This window comes from Podarcis raffonei, chromosome 9, assembly GCF_027172205.1.
Source record: "Podarcis raffonei isolate rPodRaf1 chromosome 9, rPodRaf1.pri, whole genome shotgun sequence".
NCBI classification, from domain to species: domain Eukaryota; kingdom Metazoa; phylum Chordata; class Lepidosauria; order Squamata; family Lacertidae; genus Podarcis; species Podarcis raffonei.
This window is the reverse complement of record NC_070610.1, coordinates 46,125,158-46,144,721: the sequence shown is the minus strand read 5'-3', so window position 1 is coordinate 46,144,721 and position 19,564 is coordinate 46,125,158. Positions and strand designations below refer to the sequence as shown.

The 19,564-nt window shown below is 39.5% G+C and overlaps 1 protein-coding gene and 1 long non-coding RNA gene across 3 annotated transcripts in view; one reads left to right on the top strand and one right to left on the bottom strand.

Moving 5' to 3' along the window:
- NDUFC1 (NADH:ubiquinone oxidoreductase subunit C1) overlaps positions 1-19,564 on the bottom strand; it is a 255,356-nt gene that overhangs the window by 16,649 nt on the left and 219,143 nt on the right. The gene's annotated exons all lie outside the window — the stretch shown is intronic.
- Positions 14,082-19,564, top strand: part of LOC128421090 (uncharacterized) — a 32,202-nt gene continuing 26,719 nt past the window's right edge. Inside the window, exons 1-2 of one of the 2 annotated variants that reach the window (XR_008332221.1) lie at positions 14,082-16,350; positions 17,325-17,522. This is a non-coding gene — a long non-coding RNA (uncharacterized LOC128421090). Of the gene's footprint in view, positions 16,351-16,402; positions 16,434-17,324; positions 17,523-19,564 lie in introns of those variants that run through there. The other variant, XR_008332222.1, reaches the window with a different exon arrangement.

Here is a 19,564-nt window from a genome sequence, read left to right as displayed (position 1 = left end):
TTAAAGTGGCTCCCACATGGTGGTTTGGGTGCATTTCCGATCTTATATCACTGTGTTCCATAATCTTAATTAATATCAGTTACATTTCAGTTATAATAATAATCCCTTAGTCAACAACAACATAATTAATGATTTCCATTTGTGATGTTATAATATATAAATTTATAAAGCTTCAAGTGAGGAACTCAAACTATTATCGTTATTCTGCCATGTGTGTGAAAACTGCTATATCCATGGAGATTCCTCCTGTCCATATATGGTGTTGTCTCTTTCACTTCCCTGCTATTGTTTTTTCCCATAATAGCTTGGGGCGGAACTGAATTTTGAAGTTTCTCAGAAGTCTTATCTCTCCGTCCCTTGCATCTGTGTCTCGGAACAGGCGACAGTCTGTTAGAAACCATTCTGTCTCACTAGTAAAACATTTAGCAGAACTTCGTCATTTTCCCCTTAGCCTAGGAAAAGATAGGTAATTTTCAAACGCACTGATGATTTAACACTCCTTTCCAACTCCCAGAATCTCTGCAGCATTCTTATCACAGCCCCAAAATTCTTTTAATTCCAGCTAGAGATTTATGGCCCAATTAAACCTTATCTTAGATTACATTCCGTCAGTAGCACAAACAAATCTCAGTCTCTTTTTCCTTGTCTGTTGTATTTAAACAGAGGTGAGGGGAATTACTCTGTCTTTCCAACATAGTCATACTTGAGCTTCCCCTCCCCCCTCCTTTCTTCATTTCAGATCACAAGCAGTTTCCATTTTTGCTTGTTAATATTACTCCAACATCCCTTCCTCACTTGTAAATATTTTTTTGTCTTGCATTCCAGAGAGGGGTTGCTGAACCATAAATATATAAATGAAAAACCATGGCCTTCCCTCTCCCCAACTGACTACCACACTGAAGAAAATCTTATCTCAATTCCAATCTTTGATCCATGTAGCCGATATGTTCCGCAGTATATTGTTGCAACCCTTTTCCAGCACGCGCCGGGATCTTAAAGCCAATTAAAGATCCAATTAAACGGAGAACCTTTGCTTCTTAATGGTGGCGTAGGAGGGTTTTCACCATGCAAAGTGCTTTTCTACTCAGCGCCTACCTGCCTCCCACATTCCATGCCAGAGTAAGAGCCAGGTACCAAGACGAACAGCGAGTGAAGCCCATTCCCCCCGTCCCTTGGGGAATTTGTCATCCTTGTTTTTCATTCACCGGCAATCCCCCACTATCATGGGGGCTGCCTCTATTAAGGCAGGCAGGACCGGAAGCCAAGCATTCATATCTCCTGGTGGCCTTTATTTCTTAGGTGGAAGTGATCAGACAAAATTGTTTGTGTAACTATAAATTCTGGCCAAAAAGCTTCCAAGCATACCCATAGTAAGCAATGATATTTCAGAAATAACCCCAAGAAAGAGAATGCCCCTAAATCCTCCTTAGTGCCAAATTCTTATGCCTTACTTCACAAATGCCACATTAATTCAAGTTAATAAAATAAGAAGAGCTAATCAGATCAGACTAAAGGTCCATCTGTTCCAGCAACCTGTTCTTCCCATAGATGCCCATAGGAAGCCTGCATGAAGGAAGCAATTCCCAACCAAGCTTTATGAGGAACAGTTGAGGGAATTGGGTGTTTAGCCTGGTAAAGAGGAGACTGAGAGGAGAGAAGGCAGACACCTTCAGATATCTAAAGGGCTGTCACATACAGGATGGAGCAAGCTGTTTCCCCTGCTTTGGAGACTTGTTTTGTTTTGTTTTGTTTTTACATTGCAAACTGATGAAGAAATGTGGATAACTGAACTGTAGATGGGAAAAACGAGGAACGGAAAGAAGCCAAAATTCACCCATCTCTCTAGTCAACAGCTTTATGAAACTCCAACTAAACAATTGCTGCAAGATCACCCTTATCAACATTGTTGTTTTTTTTTTTAAAAAAAAATTTTTATTGGTTTTTTCCACACATAATACAAGACAATACAACACAATACAAGACATACAAACACGTAAACACGTATAATTTCTTAACCTTTCATTTCTTAAGCCTTCTTTCAGCGACTTCCCCATACCTCCCCTTTCTGCATCCCTGTTATCAATCTTTTCAGCATCCCCTAATTTCAATATAATACTTTCTTTAGATCTTATTTCTCATATCCAATTGCTAATCGCTGCAATTCTATTTTGCATTACCCAAAACATTTTAGCATTCATTAATTTTACAACAGTTCTTAAGATAAATTTTAAACTTCTTCCAATCTTCTTCCACCGTCTCTTTCCCTTGGTCACGGATTCTGCCGGTCATCTCAGCCAGTCCCATATAGTCTATTACCTTAGTCTGCCATTCTTCCAGTGTGGGTAGTTCTTGTGTCTTCCAATACTTCGCTAATAGTACTCTTGCTGCTGTTGTAGCGTACATAAAAAACGTCCTATCTTTCCTTGACACCAATTGGCCTACCATGCCCAGGAGGAAGGCTTCTGGTTTCTTCACGAACGTGCATTTAAGCACCTTTTTCATTTCATTATAAATCATTTCCCAGAATACCTTGATCCTTGGGCACGTCCACCAAAGGTGGTAGAAAGTACCTTCAGTTTCCTTACATTTCCAACATTTGTTATCGGGCATATGATAAATTTTTGCAAGCTTGACTGGGGTCATGTACCACCTATAAATCATTTTCATAATGTTCTCTCTCAAGGCATTACATGCCGTAAACTTTATACCGGTGGTCCATAACTGTTCCCAGTCAGCAAACATAATGTTATGACCAATGTCTTGTGCCCATTTAATCATAACTGATTTAACCGTCTCATCCTGTGTATTCCATTTCAACAGCAGGTTATACATTCTTGACAGGTTCTTAGTATTGGGTTCCAATAGCTCTGTTTCTAATTTTGACCTCTCCACCTGGAAGCCAATTTTCCTGTCCTGTTTGAAGACTTCATTTATCTGATAGTAATGAAGCCAGTCTCTTACTTTTGACTTCAGTTTCTCATAGCTCTGCAATTTCACTTTTCCCTCCTCCTGTTCTATAATTTCCCAGTACTTTGGCCATTTGGATTCCATATTAAGTTTTTTCACTTCCTTAGCCTCCATTGGTGACAGCCACCTGGGGGTTTTGTTTTCCAACAAATCTTTATATCGAATCCAAACCTTATACAATGCTTTCCTAACAATATGGTTCTTGAAACCTTGATGAATTTTTACCTTGTCATACCATATATATGCATGCCAGCCAAATCTGTTGTTAAACCCTTCCAAATCCAAAATGTCTGTGTTTTCAAGAAGCAGCCAGCTTTTCAGCCAGCAAAACGCTGCTGATTCATAGTACAACTTTAAGTCCGGCAGGGCAAACCCCCCTCTTTCTTTTGCATCAGTTAATATCTTAAATTTTATTCTGGGCTTTTTGCCCTGCCAGACAAATCTAGATATGTCTTTTTGCCACTTCTTGAAACAATCCATTTTGTCTAAAATCTGCAATGTTTGAAATAAAAACAACATTCTAGGCAAGACATTCATCTTAATAACAGCAATACGGCCTAACAAGGAAAGTCTCAAATTTGACCATACTTCTAGATCTTTCTTAATTTCTGACCAGCATTTCTCGTAGTTATCTTTAAATAAATTCACATTCTTAGATGTCAAATTAATCCCCAGGTATTTTACCTTCTTTACTACCATTAACCCCGTTTCACTCTGAAACTTTTCCCTTTCAACAGCTGTTAAATTTTTGTCCAGTACTTTCGTTTTCTGTTTGTTCAACTTAAAACCTGCTACTTGACCAAATACTTGTATTAGTTCTAAAACTCTTTTCGTACTAGTGTCTGGCTCTTGTAAAGTTAAAACTAAATCATCTGCAAATGCTCTCAATTTGTACTGTTTAGCTCCGACCTGAATCCCTTTAACCAGCTGGTCCTCTCTAATCATGTTTAGTAAAACCTCCAGAACAGATATAAAAAGTAGTGGGGATATTGGGCATCCCTGTCGTGTCCCTTTTTCAATAGCAAATTCTTCTGTAACCACATTATTTACAATCAATTTTGCTTTTTGCTCAGAATAAATTGCACTTATACCATTCTCAAAACCTTGGCCTACCCCCATCCCTTGGAGATTCTTTTTCATAAAACTCCAAGAAATATTGTCAAAGGCTTTCTCCGCATCCACAAATATTAATACTGCCTTGGTATTAATATTAACTTCCAGTAACTCCATAATGTCTATTATATTTCTCACATTGTCTGACAAATGTCTTCCTGGAAGAAAGCCCGCTTGGTCTTTATGAATCTCCCCCACCAAAACTCTTTTCAATCTTTTTGCCAAAATGTCTGCAAAAATTTTGTAATCCACATTGAGTAATGATATAGGGCGGTAGTTCTTGACCTGATTCTTCTCGGTCTCTGTCTTTGGTATAAGTGTAATATAGGCTTCTTTCCACGATTCAGGTGCCTTCTTCCCCTCCAAAATTTCGTTACAGACCTCCTTCAACGGTTGCATAAGCCATTCTTTCAAAACTTTGTAGTATCTGGAGGTCAGTCCATCCGGTCCTGGAGATTTTCCCAATTGCATATTTTGAATGGCTCCCTCAATTTCTTGATCCGTTATCTTCTGATTCAAAATCACTCTACTTTGTTCCGAGATTTTTTGTAATCCATATTTTTTAAGAAATTCTTCAATTTCTTTTTCGTTCACCGGCCCTTGTGCATAGAGTCTCCTGAAATAGCTCTGAAAGCAGTTTCTAATCTCATTTGGTTTATAAATGTTCTTTCCCTCAACTTCTAAGTTGGTAACCGTATTCTGTTTTTGTCTCTTCTTCAATTGCCATGCCAAAAGTTTCCCACATTTATCTGCCGATTCGAATGTCTTTTGTCTCATTTGTTTTATTTTCCATTCTATCTCCTGATTCATCAATTCCATGTATTGTCTCTGATGAAACTTGATTTCTCTCAAAATTTCATGAGACTTTGGTTTAGATCTCAATCTTTTTTCTCCTTCTTTTATCTTTTCCATGATCTTATCCTTTCTCTCATTCTGTCTCTTCCTTTTTACGGCATTCTGTTGTATTAAAAATCCTCTCATGACAGCTTTGCTTGCGTCCCAAACTATTCTTTTTTCCACTTCTGTTCTCAGATTTATCTCAAAGTAGTCCTTAACCGCCTTCTGGGCCTTTTTATATACCTCTTCATCTCTAAATAGGGAGTCATTCATCCTCCATCTGAAGGAGCCAGCTGTTGTTGGGTTCATTTCCATCTTTACAGCGTTATGGTCGGAGCAAGTCTTTGGGCAGATTTCCACTTTCTTGACCTTTGCTGCCATCCCACTAGTTATCCATATTTGGTCGATTCTCGTCCATGTCATTTTTGCTTCAGAGAAAAAGGTTCCCTCTCTCTCGAGAGGGTTCCTTGTTCTCCAAATGTCAATCAGGTTCATATTGTCAGTCATTTCAAAAAATGTCTTAGGTAATCTCCCATCTTTGGAGATCACCTGTTTTTGTGCTTTGTCCATATTTGTAGAGACCACTCCATTCATGTCTCCCATTAAAATTACATTGTAGTCCAAAAAGTCTATTAGTGTCTCATGCAGTTTCTTAAAAAATTCCGACTTCCCTTCGTTTGGTGCATAGACTCCTATTATCAATAGTTTTTCTCCTTGTACTTGGATTTCAATTGCCAAATACCTTCCTTGTTCATCTTTAAATATTAATTTAGGGGCCAACTTCTCCTTTGCATAAATCACCACTCCTCTTTTCTTCACTTTATCCGATGAAATAAATTCTTGTCCTAATCTTTTATTGATAAGTAATTTTCGGTGTACCCTAGTCACATGGGTTTCTTGTAAACAAATCAAGTCCAATTGTTCTTTTTTTCAAAATATGAAAGACTTCTCGTCTCTTTCTAGGAAGGTTCAAACCATTACAATTCCAACTTAAGAATTTCAAAGACATCTTGTTATTTATTCGGTTGCCCCTCCAACAGCTCCAAGGAGATCTTCTTCTGTTGATTTTCTAGCTCCAAAGGATAGATTTGAAATGTCTGGTAGATTTTCTAGATCCGTAGGTTCCGCCGTTTCCTTATCAACATTGTTAATTGGCACACTTCCTCTAAAAGGAGCCAGATATGACTTCGCTTTACAGAAAAACACCTCCCACAACAGTGCTCTACTTCATGATAAAGTCCTGGGGGGTAAGATTTACAGGAAGTTGACAAGCTTCATAAAGTGATCAGACATGTCGGAGGACCCACAGCATGCCAAGTTGCTGCCACAAAACTGAACAGTCTTTGTTGGTTTTCGATAAATGAGCTTAGGTGAAGATTTCTTTAACTTGCCACATAATGCTTGAATAGGGACAAGCACAGCAGGATATAATACCCCACTTTTATTTATTTATTTATTTAGTGCCAAGAAAGGCTCTCAGGGTGGCCTTACATACATTCACTTAAAACAAGGCAATCCCTACCCTTTCAGGGCTTGCAATCTAAAACCATAACGATATCCTTTATCATTTCCTGCCTTCAGTTTAGGATATCACCTTCACTCAAACAATGTGCAAAGATATTTGCATTTCAAACATTTTAGCTCTGTTTGGTTTTAAATATTTGATTATATGTGACAGTAAAGCAAGGATCAACACATTGTATTACTTTGTATTTTAACGTTTTCCTGACTTTTTCATATTGTTTTCTGTACAATACAATGGAGATGGAGAACCTGAGGCTCTCCAGATGTTGAACCGCATTGTCCAACCTTCCTGAGTGACCATTGACTATGCTGGATGGAGCTGATGGGAGCTGGAGGACCACAGGTTTCTCATCACATCATTACAGGTTATACATTTTTCCTCAGCACAGAGATTCCCAGATGTGTTGGAAAACAATGTCCAGTTTAAAGATATCAGAATCCTCCCCACTCAAATTCCCAATGTGAATGACCCAGACTGTCTCTATTCTGTACAAGGAATTCAGGTGCATGCCAGAACTTAAGGGTTGCACAATTAGAGTGGATTGAAGTGCTCTCTTGCCCTAGTGCAACAAATCCAGTTTTTAAAAAATGACTTTTCGCAGTTAGGAAAGTGATGGGGAAATGCACTGAAAAAAAGCATGGGATGAATGAAAAATTAATGGTAAAAAATGTAGATATCCCACAAGCAAATCTGGATGGATGCAGGATAAATGCTCCTTGTTGTATAACCACCCTATAAACAAATCAGAATGAATGCTCAATAAAACCTAGGCATAGTCTAACCCCTGCAAAAACATTGTGAAAGGAAATCAGGATGTATTCTAAATTAACATGTTTGCAGAAGCCCCTACAAATATTGGATGCCCCTCTTCTTGCCATATGAAATTCTCCCCACACCACTGGAAAGGAGCAATTGTTTTCCTGATCTGGTGCCCTTAGTTGTAAGAAGAAATACCATATTTTTCGTCCCATAGGACGCTCCGTCCCATAGGACACACCTAGTTTTTTGGGGGGGGAATAAAGGAAAAAAAATTTTTCCTTTATTTCCCCCCCCCCAAAAAAGCAGGTCGGAGAAACCGAACCAGGTCGAGGAACAGCAGGATGGCGGCGCTGCGCCTCCCTGCTGTCCCCTGAGCTTGTGGGGCTGGCCGATGTCTGCCCAGCGCGAGGGGCGCTCTGATTCAGGGCACCCCGCCCGCCCAGCAGCAGGCTGCTATCCGCAGCGTGGGGAGCCCTGCAGGGAACTCCTGCAGGGCTCCCCATGCTGCGGATGTATGTCCGGCGTGCGGGGCGCTCTGCTTCAGGGTGCCCCGCGTGCCGGGCGGCAGGCTGCTATCCGCAGCGTGGGGAGCCCTGCGGGGAACTCCTGCAGGGCTCCCCACGCTGCGGATGTGTTCCCGAGGCGCCGGGCGACCTGAAAGCAGAGTGCCCGACGCTCCGGGAAGCAGGCTGCTATCTGCAGCCTAGACATCCCTGCGGGACCTCCCACAGGGCTGCCTAGGCTGCGGATGTATTCCCGAAGCGCCGGGCACTCTGCTTTCAGGGCGCCCAACGCTCCGGGAAGCAGGCTGCTATCCACAGCCTGGGCATCCCTGCGGGAACTCCCGCAGGGCTGCCTAGGCTGCGGATGTCTTCCTGAAGCCTGGAGAGTGAGAGGGGTCGGTGCGCACCTACCCCTCTCGCTCTCCAAGCTTCAGCGAAAGCCTGCATTCGCCCCATAGGACGCACCCAGATTTCCCCTTCATTTTTGGAGGGGAAAAAGTGCGTCCTATAGGGCGAAAAATACGGTAGACGTTCTGTGTAGTTTTTTCCCTAGAACAGCAATTACCGGAAAAGGAAAGAGGCAATAATCCCTTCCCTTAAAACCCTCCCTGCAACAACACTTTCTCACTTCCTGTTGCTGACACTGCTGTTTATTTACTGAAACTACTTGCATGCAGATGGGCAATATGAACAATAAGATCTAGTCCTGGAAAGATGCTCTGGAGGTGGCTTTCCATTTGACTGGGTGGTGAAAATGGGAAGATCAGATGCAAAATTAGTTCACATGGCATTAATCATTTGGCACCGATGCATGAGCAGTCTCAAAGTGAAATAATGATTGACTTTATGATCATTTGTTTGAAACGGTACTCTGACTGCAACTTCTTTGTATGGTGTCAGAGGCTGTTCCTGAAGCTTCCCCTTAATCTGGGAAAATAGTGAGACCTTTGGGTATAGGGCGCTATAGAAATAAAATAAAATAAAATAGTTAGGTGGCAACATAGCACCTTTAGGTTTGGGCACCAAAACAGTATTTGCCACCCCAATGGCCACTATCAGGAAAGGGACAGGGAAATGAGACCCTGTTGGTTCTCCTTGACCTCTCATTAGCTTTTGACACTATTGACCATGGTGTTCTTCTGGAGTAAGGCAAGAAGGTGGGAGTTGGATATACCACATTACACTTTCCACTCCTACCTGCAAGGTCGCTGCCAGAAAAAATTGTTGGAAATTGTTGGAAACTGCTAGGAAATTGTTGATTGGCTCCATGGCTTTGGGGCTGGGGCATCCCACAAGGGTCTATTCTGCCTCCTACACTATTTAACATCCACATGAATCTGTGGGGAACTGACACTCAAAGATCTGAATCATGGTGTCATCAGTACGTTGATGACACCAAGCTCTCTATCTCCATTGAATAGGAATCAAGGAACCTGTGATGTTGTTGGATAGATGTCCGGAGGTAGTGATGGACTGAACAGGGGCCAATAAACTGAGGCTGAATCCTGATAAGATGGAAGTGGTGTGGGTGGGTTGCTTCTGTGTCCAGAAATTAGGTGTGCAGCCTGTTCTGGGAGGAGTGGCACTTCCCCTGAAGTAACAGGACTGGGATTACTCCTGCATTCCAACTTGTCACTGGAGTCTTAAGTGGCTTCTGTGGGTAAGTTGGTCAAAAGGGAATCCCCTGAAGCCATACTGAACACAAACAACCCATTCAGTGTTTTGGATCCTGGAATGTATGCAGGTTTCTAGTAAATTCACTTTAGAGAGATGTGAAATTAATTGCAATACCTTTCAATGGTTTAAAAACATCAGAGACCAAGAGGTTGTTAAGAAGGCCCAAAAAACCTTGAGAGACTATTTTGAGATAAACTTGAATACTAGTATTGAAAAAAGAATAATCTGGGATGCAAGTAAAGCAGTTATGAGGGGGTTTCTGATCCAACAGAATACAATAAAGAAGAGAGCCCAAAATGAAAAAAAAGATAAAATTTTGGAAAAAATAAAAGAGGGTGAGAAGAAACTAAGAGCGAAACCAAAGTCACAAGAGATTCTGAGAGATATAAAGTTACATCAAGTGCAATATATGAAGATGATGAACCAGGAAATTGAATGGAAAATTAAACAAATGAGACAAAAGACATTTGAATCGGCTAATAAATGTGGAAAATTGTTAGCTTGGCAAATGAAAAAAAGACAAAAACTCAATACTATCAGTAATTTGGAAGTGGAAGCAAAGAACATTCAGAATCCAGTGGAAATTAGAAAATGCTTCCAGAGGTATTTTAAAGAATTATATACACAAGGGCCACAGAAAGAGTTTGATATAGACCAATTTTTAAAAACAAATGGATTACAAAAAATCTCTCAAGAAAATAAGATAATGTTGAACTACAAAATTACAGAACAGGAGGTAGAAGGTGCCATTCAGAATATGCAGTTGGGTAAATCTCCAGGGCCGGATGGCTTAACCTCAAAATACTATAGATCTTTGAAAGATTACTTAATTCAGCCACTAAAGGAGGTTTGTAATGAAATTTTGGAGGGGGGGAAAGCGCCAGAGTCGTGGAAGGAAGCCTACATTACACTTATACCGAAAACGGAGTCTGAAAAGACACAACTTAAGAACTACCGCCCCATATCCCTGCTTAATGTGGATTACAAAATTTTTGCTGATATTTTGGCTAATAGATTAAAAAAAGTATTAGTGGAAGAGATACATAAGAACCAAGCTGGCTTTCTCCCAGGTAGACACTTGTCTGACAACACGAAGAACATAATTAACATTTTGGAGAAGTTGCAAGTGAACATTAATACCAAAGCAGTTTTAATTTTTATAGATGCGGAGAAAGCCTTTGATAATATTTCTTGGAATATTATGAAGAAAAATCTTCAGGGGATGGGGGTGGGTCAAGGGTTTGAAAATGGTATAAGTGCAATTTACTCAGAACAAAAGGCTAAGTTAATAGTCAATAATGTGATGACAGAGGAATTTAAGATAGAGAAAGGGACACGACAAGGCTGCCCAATTTCCCCATTGCTTTTTATTTCGGTCCTGGAGGTTTTGTTAAATATGATTAGAAGGGACCGTCTGATTAAAGGTATCCAGGTCGGAGCCAAACAATACAAATTGAAAGCTTTTGCAGATGACCTAGTTTTGACGTTACAGGAGCCAGAATCTAGTACGAAAAGAGTATTAGAATTGATTCAAGAATTTGGTCATGTGGCAGGATTTAAGTTGAATAAGTCAAAAACTAAAGTTCTTGAGAAAAATTTTACACCGATTGAGAAAGAGAGGTTTCAGAAGGAGACAGGTTTAACATTAGTTAAGAAAGTAAAATATCTGGGGGTTAATATGACTGCTAAGAACTTAAACTTATTTAAAGATAACTATGAGAAATGTTGGACAGAAGTGAAAAAAGACCTAGAAATATGGTCAAATTTGAAGCTTTCCTTGTTGGGTCGAATTGCAGCTATAAAGATGAATGTATTGCCAAAAATGTTATTTCTGTTTCAATCATTGCAAATTTTGGACAAGATGGACTGTTTTAAGAAGTGGCAGAGAGACATTTCTAGATTTGTCTGGCAGGGCAAGAAGCCCAGAATAAAATTTAAAATATTAACTGATGCAAAGGAAAGAGGCGGATTTGCCCTGCCAGACCTTAAACTTTACTATGAATCAGCAGCATTCTGCTGGTTGAAAGACTGGCTGCTTCTTGAGAACACAGACATTTTGGACCTAGAAGGTTTTAACAACGTTTTGGGGTGGCATGCATATTTGTGGTACGACAAGGTTAAAGCACATAAAGCATTTAAAAACCATATTGTCAGGAAAGCATTGTTCAATGTCTGGATAAGATACAAAGACTTACTGGAAAATAAAACTCCAAGGTTGTTGTCACCAATGGAAGCGAAGGCTCAGAAAAAGCTCAATATGGAGGCCAAATGGCCGAAATATTGGGAAATATTGGAACAAGAAGGAGATAAATTGAAATTGCAGAGTTTTGAGAAATTACAAGATAAAGTGCAAGATTGGCTTCATTATTATCAAATAAGAGAGGCCTATAATTTGGACAAAAAAAATGGCTTCCAGGTGGAAAAATCAAAATTGGAAACAGAACTGTTAGATCCCAAAACTAAGATACTTTCAAGAATGTATAACTTGCTGTTAAAATGGAATACGCAGGACGAAACGGTTAAATCTGCTATGATCAAATGGGCACAAGATATTGGTCATAACATTATGTTTGCTGACTGGGAAGAGTTGTGGACCACCGGTATGAAATTTACGGCATGTAATGTCTTAAGAGAGAATATTATGAAAATGATATACAGGTGGTACATGACACCAGTCAAGCTTGCAAAAATATATCATTTGCCCGATAACAAATGTTGGAAATGTAAAGAAAATGAAGGTACATTCTTTCACCTTTGGTGGACGTGCCCAAAGATTAAGGCTTTCTGGGAGATGATCTATAATGAAATGAAAAAGGTATTTAAATATACCTTTCTGAAGAAACCAGAGGCCTTTCTCCTGGGCATAGTCGGCCAATTGGTGCTAAAGAAGGATAGAACTTTCTTCATGTATGCAACAACTGCAGCAAGAATACTTATTGCAAAGTATTGGAAGACACAAGATTTACCCAGCCTGGAAGAGTGGCTGATGAAGGTGATGGACTATATGGAATTGGCAGAAATGACTGGCAGAATCCGAGACCTGGGAGAAGAGTTGGTGGAAGAAGATTGGAAGAAATTTAAAGACTATCTGCAGAAACACTGTAAAATTAATGAATGTTAAAATGATGTTGGATTGAAAATAAGTGGCATTAGCAACAAAGTTAATAAGAATATGCAAAAATGAATTGATAATGGGTGAAAATATAGAGTTATAATATGTTAAGATATAGAGTTAAGATAAACGAAAGAGGGTAAGGATTTGCTGATTTGATTATTTAAATGGGAATACAAAAAGGGGAGGTGTGAGGAGGTCAAGGAAACAAGCTAATGAGTTTAAAGTAACAAAAATGGATTTGTTTTTAATTCTTTTTTATCTGTTCGTTTTTTGTATTTTTCTTTTTCTTTTCTATGTATCTTTTTCTTTTTATATGTCTTTTTTGTATTTTGTAAGCCTATGTTTTTGTAAAATCTTAATAAAATATTTTATATATAAAAAAAGGAAAGCCTTGCTTTGCAGACAGAAGTCATTGCACACAGCTTCCACTGGTGGGATTTTTTAGGTGAATATCATCCAACAAAGGAAACTGGTTCCATCCTTGGAGCTTCTGGCCTGGTCTTGTCACCACCCAGCTTGGTCGCTAGCAGAGCCCCCACCCCCGGTTGTTTTTATAACTGCGCCTCAAAATGGGTTCTGGTTCAGAGGCATCGGGGGGCGGCATACCAGACTGAATCACTGGTCATCTAACTTTATCTGACTCCCTTTAATAAAGTGTTATTTTGCAACGGTTTAAAAAAAAAAACATCAGAAAAAAAATTAACCTCAGATCTAGCTACTTATACGGTTCACTGGTTTTATTAGAGCCAGCCAGGCTGTCCTGGCATCTGGCTCTTAATCAAGGTCATGCCCCACACATGCATAGAGACCACCTTCTTTCAAAGCTAATAAGACATTGTAAGCAACACATGAAAACACAGCACTGTGCCACTATCTGCTTTATGCAGCCATTTGTTGTCACCAACCCACAATGCACACCTCGGCAAAACCTATTTTGGCAAATGCAACAGTAGTATAACAGCTATAGAAAGTGATGGAAGAGGGGGCATTAGTTTTTAATTTAAAGTTTATGACACAGAAAATTTTAATTGCAGTTAAATGGACTATTAACATTTATCACCATAATTGTTCTGCAACCCATGACCCAAGACAGTCTCATGATATTAAGAGACTTGGACAAAAATTACCTGCTAAATGGGAGAGGAGACAATCATATATTTTATTTTATTTTTATTTTTTATTGAAGTCAGTTCCCCAGCTTTTGTCTATTAGTCATGCCAGCGTCTGGTAGGCTGCACCTTTCTGTCCTTAAGTGGTGCTTGTATAAATGAGGTCCAGCAAAAGCAAAAAGTTTTGGGGCAGGAAAGGTGTCATTGTGGTAAAATTTTGAAATCACAGAATAACATGGAGCTGCTACCAGTACATTTCTTCCAGAGTGCATGAAGAAAAGGAGGTCTACTTTGCTAGATGTTTGGGGGTGGGTGGGATCCAATAGGCTCCAGGTCATCTTTGAACCAGATTTTCTCATTAGATCCATACCAGACTTAGCAAAACCTGCTCAGTGCCTTCCAAGTTTTCTTTCTGTCATGTTACAGCATACCAAGCCTCACTAAGTACAATCCCAAGGCATGGATTGACAACAATATGTACTGAGTTAGACCATTAGCACCTGGCCTCAGCTTTGGCTAACAAGAGAAGGGAGGGGGTTCAGCTTCCTGTATGCATTCTGAGCTTTGCCTGCAGAGTCTGCAGAGCTTTCTGCCAAGAAACAGATAGTTCTGGAATTCAGAACCAAACTGTCATCTAGTCAAGTTTGAAACTAAGTGCTCAAGGGTGCTCTACATTCTGGCACTAGAGTTAACCACAATATAACAAATTGCAAAACATTGTGATCTCTCTTTCTCTCTCTCTCTGAATTCAGTATCTCTGTTTTAATTTATACTTATAACTGGAAATACCTTCAGTTCATTCAGGTGCTATAGTCCCTTGGAAGTTACTTCTCCTATAGTATGGATCAGGATTTGACAACTGGCAGACCAATCTCTAGATGTCTTGAACAGTAATTCCTTATTTTGTTACCTTCACGTGACACCTTAATTGACACATGCTCATAGTATCTCATCATCTGTTACAGATACTAGTTCTTTTGGCTGGGGTACCCCAGTCAGATAGGTGGAGTACAAATAATAAAATTGTTGTTGTTGTTGTTGTTTTGCATCACTGGCCACAAACCAGATGAAGGCAGGCTGGAAGCTGCAGAAACATTATGCCTTGGGCTGTGTTCAGGATGGCCACGTACACATAACCAAAAATAGAAGACAAATGAGGACACAGATTCGCATAACACTGGAATTAGGCAATATTTATGTAGAGATAGAATTCTAGAACCAATTACTAGAGAACTTATTTAAATCTCACTGAAGGCAAGCAAATTAATTTGCCATTCAAATCAAAATTACCCCAAATAAAATAAATGCCTCAGTTACTTGGGACCACACTTTGAGATCACCCCACGTCCAGATGACCCAGTCATCCCTCTTTAGTTAATTTACTCTCCATTTATTTCCCACCTAGAACCCTGCTCAAAAACCAAGTCTCCTTTAATAAATTACCATTATTCTTCACTGCCCCCACATGTATTAAATTTAATTAACTTTCTTAAAAATAAAGGCAACCACCTCCCAGCCAGCTTGCGACAGCAGACAAAAAGATATTTCTGAACAGTGCTGGAACTATCAGACTGTCCATTCTGGAAGAGAATGCCTATCTAGGCTTAATAGGTTTGACCAATATGGTGACTATACCTTATATACCCTATATCTTATATCTATACCCTATATCTTAGCATATCTTAGCCCTTAAGCACTTTACATTCCCAATGTTTTATGAATACCAAAAGCATGTACTTCAAGTCCTTGCAGCTATCCATCACGGAAGAAGCCCTAACACATTCAAACATCACATTACTGTAACTGAAAAAAAGAAAAATTACTACCTGTGTTCAACAAGCACCATCCCCAGAGGATAAATATAACTTTGTAAAGAGCCAGGGTAAAGAGGCTAGAATATCCCCTTTATCTGATTATTAGGTAGTACTGTAACTCCCCAAACCTTTCAAGTGATCCTAGATAGTTGTTACAGGTTAGCTGTCAAACATCATGCCATATATTCTTCATTGCTGGCTAGGAAACAGAGTCATCTGGTTTCAAGGAAATACTTTTGACATGTAATCTAGAGGTTCACTCAAAATCAGTTAAGAATAGCACTTTCACAATCTATAGCATGCAAGTGATCATTATTCCTCCTTTTTTGTTTGATGTGATGATTAGAAAATTAATTATGAGTCAAGAGCTGCCTCGTCAACAGTTAGCACTTGAGCAACTGGGGCCAAAGGCCTGGTGCTACCTGACATTAGTTGCTCAAGTACTTAGATAAGCAAAAAACAAAACACTTTTCTGGTATGAGGTTGCTGGCTTACTCTTTAAACCAGATTCTCATGTGTCAAATCCTGTCAAAGCCATGTCATGAAATGTGACATTCTCTTCAGGTAGTCTCCTCCTACTTTTTTGTTTTTACCTTTTGCTGGTCAATAGGGGACAGACGTGCTTTGCCAAAGATTCTGAAAAGACATGATTGTTTGTTTATTACCTTAGCCCCTTGGGCCAAGGCAGGGGTAGGCAACCCAGATGCGGCCCAATCGCCTTCTCAATCTGGCCCGCGGACGGTCCAGGAATCAGCATGTTTTTACATGAGTAGAATGTGTCCTTTTATTTAAAATGCATCTCTGGGTTATTTGTGGGGCATAGGAATTCGTTCTCTTTTTTTCTTTTCAAAATATAGTCTGGCCCCCTACATGGTCTGAGGGACAGTAGACTGGCCCACAGCTGAAAAAGGTTGCTGACCCCTGGGTGAAGGTATTTAGGAATATCTTGAGGAGTGGGTTCTAACTTATAAGGACAAACAGGGCTTGACACTGTTTCACTACAACTTCAGCCTGGTATTTTGTTCATCGTGTTTTTACAAATGGTTTTCCACTTCATATACAATGTCATAAACCAGAATATCAAAGTTATCAGCACACATTAAGAACAAACTGATGATAAAAATTACTAGAGCTATACAATTCTTTTGTCAGAACAAAAATTAAGACAATTCAGAACCTCCTTGGAAGAGAAGGCTGTTATGTCAGTAATACCCCCTGCCTTGAAATCGATACCTACTTCCTTTTTGTTTCAAAGAATATTTATTAAAGTTTTCAATAGTAATACAATAAAAATCAAAAAGAAAAAATAACAAAAATACAAAAATAAAAGATAATTAAAAAACACATAAAGTTTCCATTACTTATTTTTCATTAACTTGTTTCCCAGACCTCCTCATACCTCCCTTTTTTGTATTCCAATTCAAATTGTTAGTTCAGCAAATCCTTATCAATAAATTTTAACCTATTTCTAAACCTTTTTTTCCATATTCTCTTAAAGCATTACAGCTGGAAACCACTTAATTTCTATCCGACATCATTCTAACATTCATTAATTTTGCAATATTTCTGTAAATGGTCTTTAAATTTCTTCCAATCTTCTTCCGCCGACTCTTCTCCCTGGTCTCGGATTCTGCCAGTCATTTCTGCCAATCCCATATAGTCCATCACCTTCATCTGCCATTGATACCTACGTCTTCCAGTCAGCCATGTTCTTCTATTAAAATCAACTTTGAAATTCAAAGTATAGAAAGTTCCTCAAGGAAAATTTCCCCATGAAATATTGATATAAACAACGAAAACAAAACTCTTTAACATTTTCATTATTTATATCCCTGCCATTTTTCTTTTTACAAATGGTGGATAATTGCCATGTATTTCATGTCTCTTTTATCAATAACTTCTCAGCAATGACTTTCAAACAGTAAATGCAATAGGTCTGAAAACCAACAGAAGAACAAGCCAGGAACCAAAAATACATAGATCAGCAACTGGCAATCTTCCTGGCAGATATATTGAGAGCACAGTCTTTTGTCCTTCCACGTTCCGTGGAAATTAAAGGAGTTGAAACAGATTCACAAATTCACAACTTTGGACAACAGAAGAGTAAGTATTACAATTTACGCAACTTTTTTGGTCTATCATGCCCTGGATCTGCACACCAGAGGCACAGATATTTCATGGGTCAATTCATCCAGTCAGCAGGCAGCTGCGTCCATAGTCTATACCCCTCAGTAGCAAGTCCCCAGCCACTACAACCATCTTTCTCCTCCTCCTCCTGTAAGGGATGAATTGAGTCACCTGTAGTCTTTACGGGCCTTCCTTCCCATCTACTGTAGCCTGCTGCTGCCCTCTTGCGTGGAAATATATGGAAAGTAACTTCTTAGACCTAGTGGTTGAGAGTGCCTTCTGGCTCTCCTGCTCCTTTCATTCACACAAACACTCATGTAAAATTCTCATCTTCCTCCTGCTTTTGCCCTTGCTGTAGTTCCTCTTGTGTCCAAAAAGTCCTCAACTTCTTTAACAAGGCTAAGTGTGCTGGCGCCTCTTACCATTTATTTCAGCAGAGCAGCCAGGTGCCCTCAAGGAAGGACTTTGAGTCAGAGGACCAGCACAATGATCAGGGGTGGTTTACCACATTTTTGAAAAAAACAAATCCAAAGTGGGGGTGGGTAAGCCCATCTGAATAACTGAAGTAAGATACTCCCCCTTTCTGGTTGCAAATTAAGACTATTAACTCCAGAGCTGCAACACTTCTTATACTTGCTGCAGTAATCTATGATGGTTTCAGAAAATAAGCAAAGTACATGCACTGCTAGTCACCACCACATAAGCCCTTGCTCTCCATCTTCTTAGTTCTTGCCGATGTGCCAAACCAAGGGTTGCTAAGTTTGGATTTTTGAGCGAGTACCATGAGTGCCATTTGGTCATTTCTCTCCTGTTTAGAGAAAGAAAGGGGGAAAGTGCATGCACACCTCTTTCAAATGCTCACTCTGCCTTGAAGCTCCCTGTGTGACCTTGGAGCAGTCACTCTTTCTCTCAGCTGAACCTACCTCACAGGGTTGTTGGGAGGATAAATGTGGAGAGATAACTGTGGGTAGAACCTTGAGCTGTTTAGATGAAAGGCAATCTATAAATATAATAATGAAATCAATAAATATTCAGTGTCAAGAGTGAAAATTCAATGTGTGCAATTAGTTAGTGATGATCTACTGATGGGTCCTGCATCAATTCCTGCGTGGAAGAGTTTTCTGCGTAGGATTTGCAATGTAAAAAGGCTCAGAGGTTCTTCCAGATGTCAAGATATTTTAGCCAATGATTCTGGAAAACCAGAACTGAACCAACTTTTTTGAAAGGCATTAATCTGCTGAGAACAAAAATCCTTTAATCTCAAACATACAGGGCCTGTTGCATAAAACACACCCAACTTTAATGAGACTATTATTAATGGGCTCTAGCTAGCTTAGATGGAAAGGGCATCACAGGCTCATACTTGATGTGGATTCTGAGATCTTGCCCAGACATCACCAGGTATTACAAAATCAAGGCCAAGTACAGCCACAAAATCATTCTAGCATCTTATATTAAAGCATCTTTAAGATTAAAGTATTCTTGGAAAAAGACATAAACATAATGCAGATAATTTCCCTACCTTACAATTCTTTTTTTTTTTTTTTTTTTTTTTTTAGAGAGAGAGAGAGGATAATAAACTAATTCTGGACTTTATTTTGGTTTGGGATTTTTCTCCCTTGTGGTTATAGGGAAACTGGAGAATTAACATTCCTTAAATTTGAAGGAGTTAAAACAAAATGAGCATATTTTGTGGAATATAAAAAGAAAATGACAATGCTGGTGCTGATGATAACTCCTACATTTATATCCCAACTTTCCCATAAGAAGTTGTCAACTTCCCCGTGCCAGTATCATCACAAGAACCCTGTGAGGTAAGTGAGGTTGAGAGATAGTCATTGGCCCAAGGTCACCCAATGAACATCATAGCTGAATGGGGATTTGAACCCGGATCTCCACATTCCTACTGCAACACCACACCGTGCTGGCATTTCATATCGTACATACACTACTAAACGTAACTGCAGAAAGAGTCCACAGGGATAGCAATCCAAGGCAGTCATCGTAAAAATGAAACG